This window comes from Planococcus citri, chromosome 2 (genome assembly GCF_950023065.1).
Source record: "Planococcus citri chromosome 2, ihPlaCitr1.1, whole genome shotgun sequence".
Taxonomy (NCBI): Eukaryota; Metazoa; Arthropoda; class Insecta; order Hemiptera; family Pseudococcidae; genus Planococcus; species Planococcus citri.
The window spans coordinates 81,221,141-81,240,778 of record NC_088678.1 but is presented as its reverse complement, the minus strand read 5'-3'; the positions used below and the strand labels follow the sequence as shown (position 1 = coordinate 81,240,778).

The 19,638-nt window shown below is 34.3% G+C and overlaps 1 long non-coding RNA gene across 1 annotated transcript; it reads right to left on the bottom strand.

Annotated features, from left to right (window-relative positions):
* Positions 1-1,951: 1,951 nt before the first annotated feature.
* LOC135838004 (uncharacterized) lies at positions 1,952-18,151 on the bottom strand. The gene is made up of 5 exons (XR_010557289.1): positions 17,077-18,151; positions 14,954-15,073; positions 8,618-8,727; positions 3,272-3,395; positions 1,952-3,154 (listed from the first exon to the last, which is right to left on the bottom strand). It is a non-coding gene; the product is annotated as an uncharacterized LOC135838004 (long non-coding RNA).
* Positions 18,152-19,638: the final 1,487 nt, after the last annotated feature.

Genomic DNA, 19,638 nt, shown 5'->3' with positions numbered 1-19,638 from the left:
GTAGATCACGAATTTGACAATATTTTTTTTCGTAGGGGTCAATGGTGGGGGCTGAGGGGTGAAAATGGTTGAAAATTCAAAATTTGACTATAATGATGTGTGACATGTCGAAATGTATGTTTTCGTGGTTGTAGATCACGAATTTGACAATATTTTTTTCGTAAGGGTTGATGGTGGGGGATGAAGGGGGTGAAAAATTCAAAATTTGACCATAATGATGTGTGATATGTCGAAATGTATGTTTTTGAGGGTGTAGATCACGAATTTGACAATATTTTTTTCGTAGGGGTGAATTGTGGGGGATGAAGGGGGTGAAAACGGTGAAAAATTCAAAATTTGACCATAATGATGTGTGATATGTCAAAATGTATGTTTTTGAAGGTGTAGAAAAGGTGAAGGGTGGGGGATGGAGAATTTTCTATTGGAGAGCCGTCAAAGTCCCTGGAAGAAAAAATTTGTAACATTTAAACAAAATTCACCATGATTTTTCACTATAATTGACTGTTGTCGTCGCCGGGGCATTCGGGGGCAAAAATGGCAAATGACATCTTGAAATACACTATCTGAAGTACTAGCCCCTGGGATTTCCCGTGCATCTACGTAAAATTTGTTCTATTCCTATTTATGTAGCAGAATAGGCAAAACACGGAGTTTTAACGTAAATTAAACCTCTATAATGACTTTATAACAAACTAAAATCGAGTAAATTGATGAAAATTACTCACTTTCAGTTGAATTATTCATACTTGGTACATTTCGACATATTACACATCATTATAGTCAAATTTTGAATTGTTCACCGTTTTCACCCCCTTCATCCCCCACAATTCACCCCTACGAAAAAAATATTGTCAAATTCGTGATCTACACCCTCAAAAACATACATTTCGACATATCACACATCATTATAGTCAAATTTTGAATTTCTCGCCCCCCTAACCCCCTCATCCCCCACCCCTACAAAAAAAATATTGTCAAATTCGTATTCTGCGACCCAAAAAACATAAATCTTGCATAAAATTGCATATTTTCGGACTTAAACGCAAAAAAACAAATTTGGGGGCTTAAGGTCCACAAAAAAGGGGGAAGCGTACACCGGATTCACCTGGACACCCCAAATTCGTGTTCAGCGTATCAAAAAACCCCCGTGTACCAAAATTCAGCTTGTTATCAAACTTTTCCCTATCGTCGTAATTAAAACAGTGAAAAAAAATTTGATTGCAAATCTTGGAGTCAAAACTCACATTTGCCATTCTTTGTCTGGATATTAAAGCAGAAGGGAGCTAGGTGAAAATCAGTCAACACAGGGAATCGTGTTCTAGTAGCGCTATCTAATGATTCATTTTGGTATTATAAGTTTTTTCAACTGGCAACACTACTAACTCAGTTTTTCGCGTTTTTCTCAAAATCGTTTATGGTGGCAAATGTGAGTTTTGATTCTCAGCTCCTCATTTCATTCATATTTTAGGAATAAAAAAAATGCATTTTTTTTAGCAAAAAAACTTGTTATCGCGAATCCAATCGAAATTCGGTTCAATTTAAGGGGGGGGGGGGTTGGGAAGGCAAATTCACTTCCGGTGTCAGATTTTAACCAGAACGCACCCTTCTCCAGAAATGGCTATTTTGGGTTCCAAAATGACCCACATAAAGTTGTCAAATTTTGCATTTTTTTTTTTTTTGCAATTTGACTAAACTTGTAGTTTTTGAAATACTTAGTCACAATTTCTGATAGAAACATGAATAATAATTGACACCAAATTCGGACTCGGCGATCTCAAATAAAAAGAAAAGTGTTTTTTTTTTGTGGAAATCAAATAAAAATTTATAACCTGAAAGTTACCTTTTAGAACCAGAAAAAAACATTTCAAACTAAGTACATTTGAAAACATTTTGGGAACCAGAACTGACATATTTTCAAAGGTTTATTTTGAGGAAAATCTTTATGCTACATTCTTTTACCTACCGGTCTTCGTTCACGTTACGTTTTCAATTTACTATTGATCTAAGTTATTCTTATTCTTGATTTGATTAACTTCTTCATTGGTAGGTACAGGTAGGCATCGTCATCTCGATGAATTAAGTTTATTGGCCGTTTCAAAAACGTACCTAACTACCTTAGATAATTCTTCTATAAATTATTTTACCAATTAGGTACTGTGATAACTTTATTTCTGCATTCTAATTTTTATTTCCATCATATTCGTAAATCATCCTAAAATATTACGAATGAATAACGTAAAATGATCATGGCTCAGCACTCAGCAGAGAACTTTGGTCCAAAATTCTCAATTTCGATCACATTAAAATGATTTAAAATATTACAATTTCAATAGATATATACGTATACGTATCCTTTGCTCTTTGATTATCATTTAAATACGTACAACTTTTCTTATTTATTTAAAAATGAATTTTTTAAAAATCATTTCTGTAAGAACAATTTTGGAAGAGACATTGCAGTTTACTGAAAAATATTTTTCATCGAAGCCTCAATATCCAAAACAATTCAGTATCAAAAAATATGGGCACTGATCATTCAACTTTTTTCAATCAAATTTTGAAAAAACGAACACGCGTATTCAAAGTAGGTAACTCAATATCCACTTACCTTTCTGCCATCAATAGATCTACACGATCTATGAATCTTCATATAATTCTGCTATGAAAAAAGTATTAGTAAAACATTATGCAATTACATACAATACATAAACATGACATGAAAAATAATGAATGCAATCAAGAATACATCATATAAATAGGTACCTACGATAATTACCAATCTAACAGGTACTCCTTAAATCTACCCAAGTATCCGGATACTCTTACAAGTCAAGATAATAATTATGCATTTCATAGGTTCAGGTACATAATGCCACACAGAATTATTTGGGCACGAAAAAATAAATTACAAAATACATTTTCAAATTAGGTAAAGTACTTATAACAATAACATTAATATTTTCACAAAATAAAATGATTACATCGTCCAATTTCAGAGTATACGATCGTACTTTATGGTAGAAATCTATGATGTCCATTGTCTAATGAGATGAGTAGTATAGTTGGCGAATATTTGTGGCATTTTGAACACGCAATATGTACCGAATATCCACGATTTTTTTCCAAAAAAACTGACCCTGCCAACTGTAGGTACCTACATAGAAAAAACAATAAAAACAACTCCATAAAAGATACGATAAACCATGATAAACAAATCTCATAAATTCACGCTTTGAAAAAAAATCATTGTATCTCAATTTCAAATACTTACCACTTATCACGGAGATATCAAACACCTTTTTGTTCTGATCTGAGCTACGCTACGAATTCACATTCTGAGATAAACAAGAGAACTTGATCACGTTTTATAAGTAGGTAGGTACGTGTTATCTAATCTGCGAAAATGATTTCGATTAATAAAATGCAGGAATTAAATAATAATAATCTCTTGAAAAGAGCAAAGCATTTTTATAAATTAATCAATGGAATTTTTCATGCCAAAAGATGAGAAGTCAAGAAAAAAAAACACAAAGAGTGGAAACCAATTCTCAATCTCAACTCCATCCTTTCCCATAGAGTAAAATTGGATTTTTGAGTACCAGGGCAAAATTTTATTGATCCCAAAATTTGGTAAAATGGCGGGCTTTCAGATACTAATTTGATGTAATTAATCTACTTAATAGGTACGTTCTAATCTACTTATTTAAATTATCCTAATGAGTAGGGCTAGGATTTTTATGCGCTAAAAAAACAGTTTTAAGCGCTTAAAAAAAGCAGTTAAAATGGCCAAAAAAAGCAAAATTATGCGCCAAAAAATCTGAAAAAGCGAAAATAAGCGATTTGTAAGTGCATTATGTGGTATATCAAAATGCAGGTATTTTTAAGCAGAATGCAAAAATCCTATTGGATTCCCTATCAAGTTTAAACTGAATTATTTAAATCAGAGAAATAGCAAAAATCATTTATTTTAGATTTAATTTTTGAACAAAAACATTAAATGTACCTACAAGTGTCAGATTACAAGATTTAGGTAAATAAAAACTAACTGATTCAAAATTCAAACGTTCGTTTGCAAAATCAGGGATCAAAATCATCAAAATGTTCTTTTTTTTTTTTTTTCAACTAAAATGGTTTGAAAGTGATTTTTTTTGACAAAACAACGAAAATTCGAGTTTTTAGAACGATTTTTTGTCGTTTTTCTTCGAAATATGCTCTAAAGTACTTGAAAAAGCGCTAAAAAAGCGGTTATTGGCCATTTTTTGCTGAAAATAAACAGTATTAAGCGTTTATGGTCTAAAAAAGCAAAATTATGCGCTAAAAAATTTTGCAATTCGGCTTAAAAATGCATGAATCGCAAAAGAAACATTGTTATGCGGTATCTACTGCAGTGCATTCAGACAAGCATTTGCATAAAAATCCTAGCCCTACTAATGAGCCATCGAGGCTGAGGTGCACAGGAACACAACCCCCGCGAGCAGCAATGACAACAAATCATACCCAGAGTTCAACATGTCACCGCAAGCAAACGCAACAAAGCATTGCAGCAACGAGAGCCCACTCTGCCGTCCAACCATCAGGAAAATTTTAACCCTCAGGAAAATCTTTTCCCAACTGCGACAGGGAGCCTGGAGACCCGAAAGACCCTCGCCACCACAAATTTCCACCACGCCCACCCACAATGACACATCTCCCTCCAAGTAATCTCGGATGAAATCACCACCAGGAAGTGTGTACCGTAACCGGCACCACAGTCCAACAACCCTCTAAAACTAAATAAATTACCTACCTACTTAATTAAACTAAAGAAACGTGACTTCACACCCCCCCCCCCCGTTGAGTTAGCACGTTGGATTCAAGAGAAAATACTGCTAGGGTACTGAAATTTCCTGAAAAGTATTCCCTCATAAAACTGAGCTACCATTTAGAATATTGTGTGGATTTGGGGGGGGGGGTCCATCAAAATTGATTCGTATTTAACTTACACTATACTACACTACATATATTATGTACATATATTAGTTATTACATAGTTTAAAATATAAGACACTTCTTTATCAATGCCAATATGCTCTGTAAAATGTAGGTATATCTACTTCAAAAAATTGACAGATAATGACAATGAGGTTGGGGGACCAATGTTATACAACATTATTTCAACTTAATATGTACCTACCTATAGGTACTTAACTAGGATCTAAGAATAGATGGGGTCGCTTTCTCAAACGCCAAGAAACAGGATAGGCATTACACAAAGCACATAATTACGAAAAAATTATCATTCATAATATCGTTTTTTAAAAAATAAATAAAAATATGATTTAAATTCTTAAAAAGTTGCAAAAATTCAAACACCATATAAAATTCATTTTGAATGCAAACCATTCCTCAACAGTCAACTCCATTCTTTCCCAGAATATACAGATTTCAAACTTTTCTCAGACAGGAGACTTTACTTCCATTTTCATCACACCAACCTGTATTGACTTGCCCGAGCAGACCAAGCCTGGGCTGACCGTAAAATCAGACTTGCGGACTGATAAGTCAGCAATCTGAGCACATACAGAGACTGACCAGTCGGACTGTTTAGAACAGATGTAGACTGAGCAACCGGAATGGCCAACACCAGCAATAATTTCGGACTTGTGAGACTCGGACTCGTGAGGTCGCACTCGGCGTCGTGAGACTCGGACTCGTAGAAAACGCCGATTTTCTCCAAAGTTAGACTCTGGACACTCATGAAGGGACTTCTTAAGAAGAGCTGTCATTGCTATTTTTGCAATGAGCTCCTCCTTGGGAGACTCGGACTCGTGAGGCCGCACTCGGGCTCGTGAGACTCGGACTCAATTGAAAAATCTCTTCATCACTGGTGCAGCAGTTCAAGGACGACAGACCCTCCGCAAACATGTCCGTGTGACTAGAAAATCCCTGCAGACTGCAGCCCCAACAGATAGTCAACGCAGAGGCCCTGGGAACAGCTTACAGACCTGGAAAAACCCCGACAGAGTATACAGGTTGACTTTCTGACATAATGCCAGATTTTCAAACAACTTGAAAGAAAATCGATCAAAAAGGAAAAGCAAAAACAGTATGAAAACTTGGGAAAGAACCTGTTGACTTATTGCCATGATATGCTATCAAAAAAATTGTAATCATTTAAAACAATTCATAAAATTCACTCCCAACCAAAAATTCAGAAATCATAATACAAAATGCAATGCTAGTGCAAACCAATTCTCAACTCCATACTTTCCTATTCGTTTTTTTTTTTTGCCCCCAAGTTCATCAGTTGATCGATTAGTGAACCTGTTTCAAGTTAGATCAATTTTTAGAAAATTACAAATAAAAAAGCCTAGGCACCTTGTATGGAAACAGCCGATGATGGCCCGACTGAAAACAAACACCACCATAAACTACAAAATGTCATCGAGCTTTTCTTGAAGAATATTATTTAGAACAAACATATGATTCGTCGAAATAATGTACGATACGAACACATTAACCAACAACATGAAACCAAAAGATATCAGTTGACCGACAATAATGAAAACAAACAAATCAACATCATAATTATACATTACAGGGGACGCATGATACCAGCGACGGCTGGAGAATTTGTACACCAATTCGAGGATTAGTACAACTGGCTTTTATACCAAAATTTGACATTACAGAACCTGAAGATCTCTTTCCAAAATCCAACGAATAATCACACAACGAGACAACAAATAAAATAGGTACCTACCTAAATATGGAACATGAAAGGTTTAGGATCTAAACTAGTTTGCGAATGAAAGATTGGAAAGAGAGAACCTGGACTGAAGTGCGTAAGCAATAGGTACCTATATAAGGTAAACTGAGAAAATGAAACAATTTCGACAAATTTTGAGGTTTATTTTTCAAGCGAAGCAAGAGAAATAATTCAAAATTACCTAGAACCATTCATTTTATCAATGACTCATTGCAGACTGCCGAATCCGATGAAGAGGCAATTCGAGCCAACTTCTAAAAATTGCACCAATTTTTCCCAGGCTCACTTCATCAAAAAACTTTGAACTTCAACAAATTTTGAATTAAAATTGAAAAATTCAATTCCCCTTGTGAAATTTTAAAATACTGCCAGGGTACTGAAATTTTCTTGAAAAGTATTGCCATTGCCTCATAAAAACGATCTGGCATTTAGAACGAATATACAGGAAGCTCAACTAAACTTTTTCATCTAGATAATTGAAGGCGTTCCCAAAAAGGATCGAAATTACTTATCCTAATGGAGCCATCGAGGCTGCGGTGCACAGGAACACAACCCCCGAGCAGCAATGACAACAAATCATACCTAGAGTTCAACATGTCACCGCAAGCAAACGCAACAAAGCATTGCAGCAACGAGAGCCCACTCTGCCGTCCAACCATCAGGAAAATATTAACCATCATCAGGAAAATTTTAACCCATCACAGGAAAATTTTAACCCTCAGGAAAATCTTTTCCCAACTGCGACAGGGAGCCTGGAGACCCGAAAGACCCTCGCCACCACAAATTTCCACCACGCCCACCAACAATGGCACATCTCCCCCCCAAGTAATCTCAGCTGAAATCACCACCAGGAAGCGTGTAACCGGCACCACCGATTACGACACGAAAGACAGTCAGACAGGCAGAGAAAAAACGGGAGGTTGACATTTTGATAATTCGAGAAAAAGGCATTATAGAAAAAAGTTTGATAATTTTCTGACATTTTGTCGTGACTTCGAAAAAAACGAAGAATTAGATAGGTACCTACTAAAATTGTAACTATCAAACTTTCAAAACATGACTTTCTGATACGTTCATTAGACTTTTTTAAAATTTAGGGAGGGTTCATCAAAATCAAATCGTATTCAACTTAAACTACGTGTTAGTGCTTTGTTAAAAAAATACTATGCTATTAGTTAATAATATCCAATTTTATAATATTAAAAAAAATGGGGCGAGGCTCATAAAAATAAAATGTTACCAAAATTAAAAAATACGTATCTAGGTATAAGAAAGGAAACACAATGCTCAAACGTGGGGCTGTGGGGCTATGCGTGAACCCACGAAGAATTCTTTGACAACTGATGAGAAAAACTTTATCCATTTTCTGTCGGGAACCCTTGATCTTTTACCCTTAAATTTCGTTCTTCTGTGACCTATCTTTCTCAGCTTTCGTTTGTGCTACGTCTTCAAAAGAGCCCTCGCAGCCATAGCCTCTTAGGTGCCTCTGTTTCTTGCTTCAAGAGTAGGTATTCTGCAGCGCGAAATTGCCTTAAATTTTGCTTGCAATATGCTGACCAATGAGACGTACCGAAATCCCCACCCAATCTTGAATTTTTTTTCAGTATCCGTAACCGTAATAATTATAAATGAAAAACCCTAAACTTTTAGAATCACGTACCTACAACTAAACACATAAATTCTGATTCTGTTTGAACATTCGAGCCTCCAAACTTAGTAAAGACAAACTTACCAATAATTTCAAAATACTTATCCTTTTCTAGCTTCGACTTCTTTAACCACTACATTTCTTATCACTTCCCAATCTCGTTTTCAGCAGACAAATATATCGGTAAAATGAACTACATAATACAGAAAAAGAATTTTTACCTGAATGATTCTCGTATAAAAATCATGATAACAGTCATGATGTCGCACGAATCCACCAAAAAATGTAACAATTCGACACTCGTGCCCATCGAAACACTTTATGGTTGAATCTGAAAACAAAAAAATAATACCAACATTAAGAACCGAATTGACACCTATGTACTCGTACATGAGCAAATGGCGATTTATGAATAAAATTTTCAATTTTTGAACACAGTAGAAAATCAGGAGTGCACTTTTAGTAGGTATTGCGGAGCTTTCTTGAGAGGGGGGCGTGAGGGAAGTGGATGGTGGTCACATGTATCGAGAACAATATCCAGTTCAGTTGAAGTCAACAATTCAATAGCTCAAATCTTCGTAAGAAATGCAAATTCAGGTTCAAATGCAATTTTTCTTAACGACAATATTCGTTTGAATGCGTGACACTGACTTGAGAAACTTGGAATTGAATAATTCAACTTTGGGAACCACTGAAATGTTGACCTGTTGAGTATCACTAAATGAGAATGTTCGTGGGAAGAAAATTTCAAGAGTGGGCCAATACAAGTAATTTGAGGCCACAACCGGCCCACTACTCCCATTTCGTCAGAATTTATTGACCGAAACAGACGACAACAGGGGTGCTCAATTTTCACTACTTTGGGAACCCCTGAATCGGTTTTGCAATTCGATATAAAAAATGTAATGATGGTTTCGAGGTCGGGAAATGGTCCCCTTTCGAGGGAATATCGCGAAAATTTTTATATCTTCCAGGTTCAACTCTTTTGCGATTTTGAAACGATAGACCGACTTTTGGTACCCCTAATATTCCCTTAGGATTGATGAAAATTCCAACTTTTTCGCAGTTGAAAAGTCTCGATTTTTTTACGTAAAATTGCCAATGTTGCACAGTGAAAAATCTCGCTTTTCGAAAAAAAATTGCCAAAAAATATAGGTACTTCATTTCTTGTTCAGAAAAATTCTGATTTTTACTAAAATTATCAAATTTTTGCTTTAATAAACATTTTTGCTTCAAAATTATCTAAAAGCCTTGCATAAAAGTACGTCTTTTTGCGTTATTGCCGAGCCCATTCCTCCAAAACTATGATACTTTGATCAAAACTAATTTGACAGTTCGAAAGGGCATTGCATTTAAAACTTCTTAAGCATTTTTAAATATTCAAAAGTTGAAAGTTGAACTTTCAAATTGAAAGTTGAACTTTCAACAAATTTCAAAATGGCGATGTAAGTGGGAGCTACCATTTAAAATTTTGAAAAAATTTCCATGGATGTACCTTTTGATGCTTTTTTGAAATATTCAAGTTTCGAGATGGAATCTCTCAATGAAGGGGGAGCGCCCCCACTCCCAACTTTGGGCGAAACTTTCAAAAGAAAATCTGGGGCATGTGATATATCGAATTCTATGTTTTTGGTGACGCTGAACACGAATATGACGTCAGATTTTTTATAGGACCCATCCACGGCCCCCAGCACTTCCCCAAAGAGGGTAAAAGTTCAAAAACGTGTTTTGTTCGTGTGACACATGGAATAGTATGTTTTCGGTGACGCTGAACCCGAATATGACGTCAGATTTTTGATAGGACCCCCATCTACGGCCCCAAACAATTTGTTTGGACTTTTACCCATTAGGAGAGGTTCTGGGGGCCATGGGTAAAGTCGATTCGAAAAACTAAGGCAATATTCGTGTTCAGCGATATCGAAAACATACTATTTCATGTCACACGAATGTAACCATTTTTTGGGGGGTTACCCGAGGTTCTGGGGGCTGTGGACGGGTCCTATCAAAAAATCTGACGTCATATTCGTGTTCAGCGTCACCAAAAACATACTATTCCATGTGTCACACGAACAAAACACGTTTTTGAACTTTTACCCCCTTTGGGGAGGTGCTGGGGGCCGTGGATGAGGTGCTGTCAAAAATCTGACGTCATATTCATGTTCAGCGTCACCAAAAACATAGAATTCAATATAACACATGCCCCAGATTTTCTTTTGAAAGTTTCGCCCAAAGTTGTGGGTGGGAGTGCTCCCCCTCCATTGAGAGATACCATCTCGAAACTTGAATATTTCAAAAAAGTATCAAAAGGTACATCCATGGAGATTTTTTCGAAATTGTAAATGGTAGCTCTATTTACAGCGCCATTTTGAAATTTGAACTTTCAATTTAAAAGTTCAACTTTCAACTTTTGAAAATTTCAAAATGCTTAAAAAGTTCTAAATGAAATGCCCTTTCGAACTGTGAAATTAGTTTTGATCAAAGTATCATAGTTTTGGAGGAATGGGCTGCTGATGTTGAGTACCTCGAGACAATGTGAACATAATAGAAGCCTCCCCACCCGCCCCCTGAGGGGGGCTGGGACCAAACTAATTGCGGGGTTCTTGCTTACTGGGTGGATGTATATTGTAAAAAAAATTTGAGCGAAATCGAACGACATGACTCAAAAACGTTGTTCGAGTTGACATGGAATGACCCTTTGTTTGTTAAAATTGTCAGTCTCGTTTTATTTTTCAAAAATTGCCTTTTTCATCAAAAATTGCCAAAATTCTTACTTTTCTGCCAAAAAATCTCGATTTTTCATCGAAAAGTTTCAAAATAGTTCAACTTTTCAAAATTAAATGATTGATTACAACCCCCCCGCCCCCCCCAAATAGATTTCAATTATTCCTATTCGTAATAATCTGTTTTTTTTTTGTAATTTTTTCCCCGTATTAGAATGTTTTGCTCGCATTTTATCACTTTTTTGATAATCTTTTCAATTACTTTTTGGTTCTTTTTCGATTACAAAAAATATACTTTTTGGGGGAGGGGGAATTGAGTACGAGCTCTGCCCTCCCTTCACTCGGATCTATTTATTCGTTCAAATTTTAAAATTTTGGACCAAAAGAAATGTACAGATTTTTTTGAACATTGTTTTTACTTCTCGAAACTCAAGTTTTTGAAATATTTTTCCCTTGCTTCGTTCGGCTCAATTCTCATTTCTAAACTGAAAAAAATTCCAGTTTAAAACTTCTGTAAATTCAAAAATGAAAGTAGCAATTCTTTAATGAACCTAACTCAACGTGATACATATTATGTCAAATTGGCAACTTCAACCCCCATCCCCTCTCCTCCCCACCCCTCCCAAGAAAACTCCAGTTTTTTCTTGTTAGGTAGGTATATTGACTTATTTTCGCAAAAGTGAGTAAAAATTTTTTCAAAAAAACAATTGTTTACCACTCGCATTTAACTTTCAAGTATCGGAACCCGAGAAAAAAACCAGTAGGAGTAAGATTCTGTGGTGGGGGGGGGGGAGGGAGTAAATTTTGAAGGTCTTATTCAGTGCATCTGCCAGGGGCCTCCGGCCTCCAACCGACCCAGTCCGCGCCTGACATAGGTAGATACTACATAATATGGGGCGAAAAATCGCTAAGTACTGCGAACTTGCCAAAAATTCCTGCTTTTGCCAAATATCAAAAAATTCTCGTTTTTGTCAAAATTATTGAAAAATCTCAACTTTTGTCGAAATTGTCAAAACAAGCACTGTTTTTGGTCATCAATTGTCGGAAATCGGAAAATACATTTTCTTCTGACGTTATCAAAAGGGGATTATTTTCTTTTCTCACCAGAGCCTCAGAGGTCACCACTTTGTGAGTGTTGGGAGCAGAAGAAATCGAATTTTTTTTATTTGTATGCCTAAACGAATAACGAATCGCATCAAAATTTTGAAGTAAAAAATAAAAAATGCTTCTCATTTTCGTAACACCACCCCACAAAATTTATCTGCGTAATGAGAAAAAATAGCCAATAACAAGTAAACACGAAAATAATACTGATAACACTGATAACAAATTTTTAAATCAATCAAAATGGTACGGTTATGGTACGCGAATTCATAAATTAATCGCAATTTCAATTATGAATTAAAAACGTTTTAAATTAAATAATATTCCCGAAACTAAATACCTTTTAATACATATACCTACCGATCGTATTTACAACACTGTTTTTTTCGTTTTAAATTATAGTTATCTTCAAAATAATCGTAGGCTTTTCAGTGTCAGTTTACATATCAAATAAATTAACAAACAGGGAACAGGAAGATACACTAAAGGAAATTTTTTTGACAAAACATAGCATCGAAAATCGTTGATCGCAAACTACCACTCAAGTAATTATTCTCACCATTACGATCGTTCAAATTTAAATTCCTTCGTTTTGAACTCTTTAACTTCACCAATTGTTAAAAGAAAAATTTGAAAATGTTCATCAACAAAAGAACTATGAAAAAGATGTATCGCTTTTTTGAAACCAATTAAAGAATTTATTTTTGATTGACCTCGCCTCGACTGAATTGATAATTACTACCAAAACTTTACACAAAACGATTTCGTCAATACTAACATCCAAAAATTTGAAAATTGATAGTAAGTACCTATAAAGAATACCTAGGTACCTATTTTATGATAAGAAATACCACCGCAAATAAGTTAATCGAAACTAAACGAATTTTAATCATTATTACCTACATCATTAACATCGATTTCCTTTTCTAGATTACACAATAAAGCATCGAAGATCATAGAGCATTTACCAGAAAAGTTATTAATCAGAACTCTCCTATTTTTCTCAACGAAAATCACAAACCTCAACCTTCAACCTCACTTCTATTTTTTAAAAAGAAAACGATTTCGAAACCACAATCAAATTTCCAACTAGAAAATGTATTGTCGGCCGAAGATAGCTTACCGGAAAAGTTCAAGATCGTAACTTTCAATTTATCGTCTATCGATTTTCCTATAGGAAAACTACATCGTCACTCGAAACATTTAATACAATGATAAATTTCACTTTTCCAATATTAAAAAGCGACATCGACATGATAAGTAGGTATGAAGAAAATAACCCCCTCATCGATGCAGCTTTTAAACTTTTACTCGTATCAGTATTACCTACAATCATTAGAACCACCAACAATCAGAAAACCCATTGAAGCTAAAAGAATTGAATCACCGAAACAAAAACCAAAGCGTTTAACAAAAAACCTATCCCTGATTGATGGACTTATGGTGGAAAAATTATCGATCGAAAATTTAGAACAATGAACACTATGTTGTTCCAACACTTATTCGTTTCATCAACACGACGCTAGAATTATTCCACATACGAACGCTAAAATTTTCAATTTTAATTCTTTTACGTTTTTATTTAGGATCAAAATTGAAATAACATCGATAGGAAAAATTGGCATGAACAACCGCGACGCTTCCAAATTATCATTACTCAAATCACAAATCGTTTACTTTACTTCGATCAATTTTTAATTCGATTCACTTTCTTTTCCTACGGTTTTTTTGTTTTACTAAATTCCTACCACTCGATTCTCGAACCTCACGGATAAGTTGTCCCTCCGTTTCACCTTATTATTTACACGAATCATTGAAAAAATATGTATATAAATTGCATAGCTAGTATGCCGTAAATACGTTGACTACAGTTGGAGAGCGGTGAGCAGGGTTAAAAAATACACTCGCGATACATTACTCAACGTCGAGTCACCGGACGCCAAACGATTCGAGAGATAGGCAATCACATCAATGAAATAGAAACTTACGTAGGTACGTACAAAAGATGAATGCAAAAATACAGAAATGGTGAAATAATAGTAACTCGTATTTAAATCAATTATTTTCAATTAAGAAACCGGCTCGAGATTTTTAAGAAAATACGAAAAGAACCGTTGAGATTTTCTTTGAAAAACGATGAAACACGACGAAAATTTACTCCAATTGTATCAACGTACGTACGATTTTGTTGTCGAGCATTCCTGAACTCCAAACGACTCGCGAGTGATTACGTTAACAAACTAGAAAATTACACAGATAGATACAGGAACGTGAATATTGATCATTGTTAGATAAATTCTGAATTCCGAAACAACAATATGATATCAGAAGAAACGACCGACCGTTAGAATTAAGCCAAGATTGAAACTGCGAAGAAAATTCACTCGAGTAGGAACGTGCGATTTTGTTGCGTAAAAACACGCCGGAAAATTATAATAAAACACGAACCACACGAACGATATTCAATCATCGAAACCGGTATCATAAACGGATATTTAAAACACATCGATATTTTAGAAAAAACAACCGTTAGAATTAAGCCAAGATTGAAACTTCAAAAAAGAGAAAACGCGAAGGAAATTCACTCAGGTATAGGAACGTGCGATTTTTCCGTTAAACACACCGAAGATTTAGAATAAAACACGAACGACATTCAATTGCATCGAAATAGATATCATAAACGAATACCTTTTGAAAACACATTCACGTAGGTAATAATTAATAATTACTCACCGATTAACCGAAGGAAACCGAGAAATGATCGTATAAAACAGCAGCAAGATATGGCAAACCGTTGGACGCCAGGCAACACGTACGCAAAAAGATCGTTGATCGTTGACACAGAACACCGCACTAGATTCAAAAACACAATCAATTAATCGAAATTAAAATGAAAACCGACAAACGCGAAAATAATGCATAAATAAACACAATTATACTATAGCTTACATCACGATGAAACACGAATACGAAATCAAAGTAGGTACCTAATACTTCCGAAATAGAAAAACCGTTAAGTACACCCCGACACAAAAGTCGCGATCTCGCTAAAGGCGATCGACGAATCGACGATGATCGTCGAATTCTCACGAATAAAACACGATCGGGCGGATATTATCGAGTAAATAAAACGTAATTGTATTAAGATACACTTATTCGATACTTTTTAATCAAAATAATATTAAAAATACCTCATTAACGAGTAAAAGAATACCGAAACTTGAATCACATGACGAACGTAAAAGCTTCAAGCTTCAACGTACGTTACCGGAATGAACGGACTAGTACGAACTCGCACACGCGAAACGGGTACGGAGGGGTTCGTAAAGTTCAAAGCATCAAAACAAACTTTTCCGTTTTTTGTCAGAAAATTGGAAATTTAACTACGATGAATGAATGAATTAAATAAAATTAGATCATCGATCATTATCAGTGCAAAAGTTGCAGATATTCGTTTTTCAATTTTTTATTTTAATTCAACTATCTATCTTTGCGACTCAAATTCAGATTGAAATCGAAAAACTTAACTAATGAATGAGTGAATCAACGATCAACGTACTCGTAGTTATAAAATGAATGACTATTAAGACTTAGGTACATGTTTAATACTTTTTAATATCAAAGTATTAAACATGTAAATTAGAATAAAACAACCTTAAAGTGGAAATATAGGATTTTCAAAAGTGAAATGAATTCATACATGTCACCAAGGTATAATTAAGTATTTTTGATAGTGATATACAAGTTGATAGGCATATCTATAGCAAAATTTACGAACAAAAAACTCATTCAAATGGTAAAATAACGAAATTAAATTAATCACAACTCGTAGACAAATAAATAAAAAAATAATAGATTGTGGTACTGAAACAGCCAGAACACATTCAGACAGTCATGTTAAAACTCAAATTTATAATTTGTAGTATCAGTAATGGATGATTTTGTTTCATTAATTCGTGTTTTCAAAATAATAACTCAAAAGTCACAAATCAAGTCAAAAAGTTCTTGGCATCTAGATGAAAAATTCAATTACAAAGTTACAATTGATCTTTATGGATCAATGAAATAAAAAACCGCACGAAAAATAATTTAGTAAAAATAAAATCGAACTTCAAACCATCATGAAGAAGATTGTTCGTAAAAAAAAAATAAAAATAAAAATAAAAAAATCATGTAAAATAAGTTGCCTATCGGGTGTGCCGTAAATATGAATCGTTTTGAAAAAAGACGTTAAATAAATTGCAGACTTAGTTTGCCGTAAATACGAAGTGAAATAGTGCCATTCTCGATCATAACCAGACTTTAAAGGAGGAGGAGGTGTGACGAATCCACAAAATAAACGAAGAACAATCTCGAAACTTCGTCGTGTATAGTTACGCGGAAAAATATTAAGCAAAAGATTTCGAACAAAAAAGCAACACTGTTAGATTAGAAAAGAAAACGCGACGTTGAAATTAACTCAATAAAATAAAAGAATGCGAACAGGACAGAGAAATTCGTACGTACGCGGTTTCATTGTAAGGCACACCGGAACTTGCCACTAAACGACTAGCGAGAAAATCACACCAACGAACAAGAAAATGACGCATACAGGTACAGGAACTCGAATACTAACTATAACGTACGTAAATTTTGAATCAAAGAACGACGTGAATAAAATAGAAAGAAAAAAAACGTTGGAATTTGCTCAAAAGACGAGAGAACACGAAGAAAATTCATTCGAATACTAACCGCACGAAATCGTTAAACGCACCGGAAATTTTGAGTAAAATATACGATTATACGAACACGCACAATATTCAAGCATCGAAGTATTATTTGGATACATTTGCGTAATAATTTAAATAAAAACTCACCGATTAAACGAAGAAAATCGACTGGAAATCACGGTGAAACAGCTTCGAACTGTTAGACTACTGGGCGCCGGAAAACACGTACGCATCGAATATATGTACTACGAGATCAAAATACATAACATTTACGCCGTCAAAACCAACCGGAAACTAGAATACGCGAAAACACTACGTAGATCACCGATACCGTATTTAGATCGAATCACTTTGTAATCATGAAAAAACCGAAGAAAATTTACGAGAAAAAAGTCGTGAAAAACAAACCGTCGCAACTGCAAACGAATTATCTACGTACGCACTTCTTTAATCAAAAACACCGACAAAGAGAAAAGATCGAATCGTATATTACTTTCAGTTCACTTCGAGGCACCGAACTGCAAAAAATTAGCTAAAAATATTACCAAAATGTCACGAATAACTAGAATTATTCGCGGAAAAGTCGGCGACGTACTTACAAGAGTCGACAAGAAAATTAAGCTAACTGATCAAAAATCAAAATGGTCGTTGACGACTCGATCACAATTACAAAAACATAGTTCCGAGAAAACAACACGTTCGCGACAATATTACCGAATAATCGAGCGTAATATTATTTGAAATCGAATTTACGAAACATTTTAATAAATATAAATGCAAAATATCGTATTAATTAATAAAATTTTAGTACATACATATCGTATGCAACATAAGAGTGTTTCCCAAACGACTGAAATAAAATGGCGGAGTAATACTTGTACAAAAAACACCTTACTGCGTTTAGCTCAAGGTGCGCGCAGCGTGGAGGGTTTGAAAAGTAAACAGAAAATCAAAACGTAACGGAAACTTTTGTTTTTCTTCGTTTTTAATATTTTTAGGAATGGAAAATTGATCGTAATAAATGAATCTAGAAATTGGAATTATTCATGGAAGTGGGAAATGCATTTTCAGCTTTTGTATTATGAAAATAATATTTTTTAAAAGGCGGTTTGAGGAATAAAATTCTCGTCTTTTCGTTATCAGTATTTATTGCAGAAGTGCAGATTCCGTAGAATGTAATATCAAAATAAGCCTAGAACGAACGAGTAAGCATTAAATTACTACCTATACCGTTCGTAATCCAACGTTTTAAAAAAAATTAAAATTCAGATAATCATCAATCAACAAAATGGAAATCTTGAATTTCACGAAAAGGTACTAGGTACTTAGGATATTTTGTGTATAGGTAGTATTGTACTTTCAAGTTCTAATATCATAAGGATGCAATCATTGCCGTTTTGAACTGAATTGGAAAATCATCTTCATATATGAATAAAATCTTTAATTTCCGTACCTATAAAAAAATTAGCAGATAATTATAGGCATTTTTTAATTTTTCAAAAAGAAATGAGATGATAAAATTTCGGTCACGACCGACGAGAATATATAGGTACTTAGTTATAACGATCAAAACGAAGAAAAAATCTGCACATGTTTCGTTATCCTTTCGAAATCTAAACTCGTTTTTTGAAACAATTAAGATGATAAAGTAACTGCTTTCAGTAAAACAGAAGGGAAGATGTCACAATATTTTACAATTCTCTTAGAGAAAGTATAGTTTATTTCAAAACAGCAGCTCAACTAATCCAATCCAACATTCAAATTCCAATTTCCGAATGTTTCGTATAAAAATATCATTTGATTTTGATTCTGTGTCAAATTAAAAACTTTGAAAATGAAAAGTTCATCTTCACACCTTAGTAACAAACATATATCCGGTGAGATAGGTAACAGTTGGGAAAAAGAATAATTTTCAGATTCAAAACCATATATCGCGATGAATTTACTATAGGTATATGTCTAAGTTTAACAACATTGATTTCGCTACCTATAAATTAAAATTCTACATTCAGTTCAAAAATTATTGCTTATTATTAAAATATTGTAATACAAATTTGATAACTGTCTGTGGACTGTGACAGAATACCAGCGATTTTTTTTTTGCTTATATTTTAACATTACCTGCAATATATAGGTAAAGTGGAATAAATTAAAATCAATATGGATTGATTAACGATGAGTAAAGGATTGATACAAAAGACCGAAGATGTGATGCATTAGATGTATATTAATGTTTGATAAACCGACGCAAAATTATTTCAAAATGTTAAAACGACATCATATAAATGATAAAAATATGACACGTCTGTGTTAATAGGCCTAATCATAATTTGAAAGTGTTTTAAGCAAAATAAATACCTACATTAATTTTTATTGAACGTTTCATGAGGAGCTAGTCATTTCTCCCAGTTAGGTTCAACGCCCCAAATTTCTCGAGCACACCTAAATTCGGCAATAGTCCGATCTGATAAGAATTTACCAGAAGATTCGATGCGTTCATTAAGGCCATTTCGGTGCAATTTTCTTGATTCTGTAAAATTATACACGAATTATACTTAATTGAATTGAATATACGATTTAAAAGCAATAACGCGTTTCACATTACGAGATATGTTGAGTTAACTTTATCTTGCTTTTTGATATGATCGCCGTAATCAGCCAAGGTAATCGAATTTCGCTACAGTGAAAATAAACACGTACCTATATCCT